Source organism: Octopus bimaculoides, chromosome 1, assembly GCF_001194135.2.
Source record: "Octopus bimaculoides isolate UCB-OBI-ISO-001 chromosome 1, ASM119413v2, whole genome shotgun sequence".
NCBI lineage: Eukaryota > Metazoa > Mollusca > Cephalopoda > Octopoda > Octopodidae > Octopus > Octopus bimaculoides.
Genome location: NC_068981.1, coordinates 93,892,875 through 93,897,357, shown reverse-complemented (window position 1 = coordinate 93,897,357; position 4,483 = coordinate 93,892,875). Strand labels below are relative to the sequence as shown.

General features: G+C 38.3%; 1 long non-coding RNA gene across 1 annotated transcript in view; it reads left to right on the top strand.

Annotated features, from left to right (window-relative positions):
• Positions 1-1,232: 1,232 nt before the first annotated feature.
• The window catches only part of LOC106875280 (uncharacterized), a 14,564-nt gene continuing 11,313 nt past the window's right edge, over positions 1,233-4,483 (top strand). The window contains exon 1 of the long non-coding RNA XR_001410098.2: positions 1,233-1,357. This is a non-coding gene — a long non-coding RNA (uncharacterized LOC106875280). The remainder of the gene's footprint in view (positions 1,358-4,483) is intronic.

Genomic DNA, 4,483 nt, shown 5'->3' with positions numbered 1-4,483 from the left:
CTTTTTGAATAAACAATCAGTTTGCTCTGTCATCTTACACTATGTTTCGCTCTACACTCCTATGCGCAAAGAAAAATACTTCACTTTTGCGATGGAAACTTTCTCATCTATTGGCAATAATAAATTCCTTTCATTCTCATAGTCGTCATCTTTTTCTTTAACATATCTGCAGTTTAACGACTCGTATAATAGTTCATCTTGTGGAGGCGCAATGGCCCAGTGGTTAGGGCAGCGGACTCGCGGTCATAGGATCGCGGTTTCGATTCTCAGACCGGGCGTTGTGAGTGTTTATTGAGCGAAAACACCTAATAGCTCCACGAGCCCCCGGTAGGGGATGGTGGCGAACCCTGCTGTATTCTTCCACTACAACTTTCTCTCACTCTTACTTCCTGTTTCTGTTGTGCCTGTAATTCAAAGGGTCAACCTTGTCACACTGTGTCACGCTGAATATCCTCGAGAACTACGTTAAGGGTACACGTGTCTGTGGAGTGCTCAGCCACTTGCACGCTAATTTCACGAGCAGGCTGTTCCGTTGATCGGATCAATTGGAACCGTCGACGTCGTAAGCGACAGAGTGCTAACACACACATAATAGTTCACCTTACATCTTTTTTGACATTAAATTCACACCTTTCTCGCTTTTTAAATTTCCACCCTCCCTTCCTCATATCAATGTTTGCAAGGCGTCCTTGTTGACCATCTGCTTATTATCTTACTGTCTCATAATATTTACTCCAGCGTTTCCTGTCGATCATCTTTTCTGCTTTCTTTTGCCTTTCTCTCTCGTATTACACGCTATTTACCCATTTGTACGTATCATCAGGAAATATCTTTCTCCGAATAGGAGACAAATCAATTTATTCATCTCTGGAGCACGTTTGTAAAGATTTATAGCCGATTCAGATCTGCATTAGTTTCTAGTTAAAAATACGGATGAGATGAGGAAAGTACAACTGAATGGCTAATATATATTTATTTCAGCAAGTACAGAAAATAACTCCAGACATTTTTACATTTTATTAGACACCCACAGCGAAACATAGACTTCACGGTACTAACCAAAGCAGTGATAAAAAAAAAAATCATTAAGCAGATGTAACCGAAATTTGATACTATTTCTTTCCTACTCTTGTTCAATATTGTACATCTACTGCATGATTCTCTTACTCAGCAAATAAGTGAAATCTATGCTTTTCGAGGAGGTATAATAATTTTTTCTCCTATAGGTATAAGACCTGAAATTTTGGAGGAGGGGTCGGGTCGATTTCCTCAACCACAGTACTTGACTGACGCTTATTTTATGGACTCCGAAAAGATGAACAGCAAAGTCGGCTTCAGTGGAATTTGAACTTAAAAGGTAAGACGGAGGAAATGGTGTTAAGCATTTTCCCCAGCTCGGTAACGATTCTACCCGTTCGCCGCCTTTGAGGCGGTATAATAATATAGAAATTTTAAGAGTTATCATCCGAAATGATTAAAATAGTTTAATCATTGAGCTAATGTATTTTCCTAACTCTATTCGTATTACTAATTTCATTCTTGTGTACACTAAATTAGCTATTTCGATAAACATGGAATATAGCTCAACGACATTTGTTGTCTGTTATGGACAGTCTGAAAACCTTCGCCGAGATTCCTCTCCAAGGCACAAGCGTGACAAAATTTTTGTTTGAAAGTCAGTAAGTGGTAGGTTTGCTGCAGATTTCACAGTTTTGTTTTTAAATTAGCGTTCATATTTAAAACATTTCAGTGGACGAGTTATAATTTCTCATATATAAAACTGTTTGTGGTTTACCGCCATCTGTGATGATTGCTGAGAAAGTAATCAGTTGGAACACTTGCTCTTCAGCTTATAGATGTCGTCTCTATCATTTCTAAGAGGATACGAAGCAAATCGCTCTGTATGTCACCAGCCATCTGTGGAAATAAATAAATACATAAATACATATAAGATAGAAATAATACATTTCTAAATCTCTCAGAGAGATTTATATAGTAGCGACACAATAAAGTAATGGTATGTTGTCAACTTAATGTGACATTCCCATGAAAGGGAAGAATGCTACTGCTAATTAGCCCTAGGAAACACCATTTCCTGTTGGTCTTGACACATTTCCTGTGTCCTTATGTTTACAAAGGGGGAGATTAGCACCTCCACCCATCAAAGCCAACATCCAGAGACTAGTTTCAGAGTCATTGCTCATCATCACTCTGGAATAGCATGGCTTGCTAGCTGTCAAACATATAATAATTCAAGTGAAATACATTCACTGATTTCGAAAATAGAAATAATACATTTCTAAATCTCTCAGAGAGATTTATACAGTAGCAGCACTCTGAGAGATTTAGAAATGAATTATTTCTATTTTCGAAATCAGTGAATGTATTTCATTTGAATTATTAAATGTTTACAAAGGCAGATAGGCATCGACAGCTAGTAAGCCACGCCCTTTTGTTGTTTTTTGAAGAATTCAAAGCGAAATTTTTTGTGCGAAGCCACCATCGTTGGGTGGAAGTGAATAATGGAAGAAAAGAAGAGTTACGCAGAAGCTACTGGAGGTCGAGATGCTATAGACCCACGTGTGCTGAAGCCAAAGAAGATGGAGTGGAATGAGGAGAAGATAGCAATATATTATGACATAATAGAAAAAGAAGGGTCAAACATAAAAATGACTCTGCCAGAGGAGGAAAGAAAGAAAAATGGAAAGCAGGACGGTGATATTCAGAACATTTTCGAATGAAAATAGGAGAATAGAATATGCACCGCAGGAAAAGATTGAGGAAATATTGAAGGAACAAATGGGTGAAGGAATAACTTACTTTACAAGAGGAAGGAAATACGCGACTATAATAGTCAGCTTTGCATCAGAAGAGGAGGCGAAAATGAATGATAACAGACTGATACTAGGAGAGAAATGGACACTGGTGCTGAGCAGTTTGGGCAAAAGAATTGTAAGGGTCAGGGTGGGAAGAATCCCACTGTCGATAGACCGAGAATGGGTAATAGTCGCAATATTTAATTCAGAGCTGGCGAAGGGAAGTGAAAACCTGAACATTTGTATTGTAAGCAGAACTCAACAATTGAATTGGTGGATATATGGCATTGAAGTAATTTGCGCAGTAACCCCAGAATATTACGACGAAATGGCGGAAACTGTGGAATTACCAAACGGTGAAAAGCTGGAAGTAATGTTGGAGGGGAGACCCCCAAAATGTTACGGATGCGGTGAAAGAGGGCACCTGAGAAGGAAATGCCCTAGAGCAGCAGGAGAAATGGTGAAAGAGAGTGTACAGGAAGATACAGTGGTGGAAAAAAAGCAGAAGCAGAGAACAGAATATGATGGCTATTTGGTAGAGTAAAACCCAGGAAAAGAGAGAGAAGAAAGTCACCGACGACAGTGAAAATGAAGAAATGTAAAGGAATGGAAGAAGAAACTCAACCCACGACCAGAAACGGAATCATGCAGACCAGAAGCAAGACAACTCAGAAGTACGGAAACCTAAAACCATAGACACACAGACGAAACACGCAGAGTTACAGTCAAACCAACACACAGACACACAAAAACACGAACACACAGACTTAGAGGCGAAGATAGAAGAACTCACAAAACAGCAGGAAAATAGAAACAAAAAGAGACAACATGAAAAACACAAACAAAAGGCAAATTATAGTGAGATAGGATACTCCAACGTAAAGGAGTGTAAGAGTGAAAGACATTGTGAGAGACAGAAGAGGTAAGTCGATACAATTTTGTAAAGACTGTAATTCAGAAAATATTTATTTGAACTTTTAAGAAAAAAAGAAAGAAAAAAGGAAAAAACAAGTCATTTTGCAAGTGTTGAATGAATTAGGTTTCCAAAATGCTTTTTAAAAAATAATGTGATATACATTTGGTTGAAAAAAAGGAAAATAAGAAGTAAATCCTGTTTGAACATTTGTTTAAAAGGTGTAATTATAGGGCGGAAGCGAAAAGGGTAGTTGCGGTTTCACTTCGGAGCGAGGCTAGAAGTTGTGTAATAAGTTAATGGTAAAGAAATACACGGTTTCATCTCGCAGCGAGAGCGAGATGGCCGGCTCATTTGCATTGTAAATATATAATTTTCACATTCATCCTTCATATGTTTTATATTCCCGCATGTCTTTGTTTGTCCCCTCTGTAATTAGGCCTTGTACCTGTAATAAAGAATTAAGCTAGCAAGCCATGCTACTCCAGACTGATGATGAGCAATGACTCTGAAACTAGTCTCTGGATGCTGGTTTTGATGGGTGGAGGTGCCTATCTCCCTCTTTGTAAACATAAGGACACAGGAAACGGTGTTTCCTAGGGCTAAATAGCAGTAGCATTCTTCCCTCTCATGACATTGTCACATTAAGTTGACAACATACCATCACTTTACATATAAGATAAATATTTATAAAATAAATATCAGTAATATACCAGTTTCGTCTCCTCCACCCATCATCTTTTAAAGATCTCAT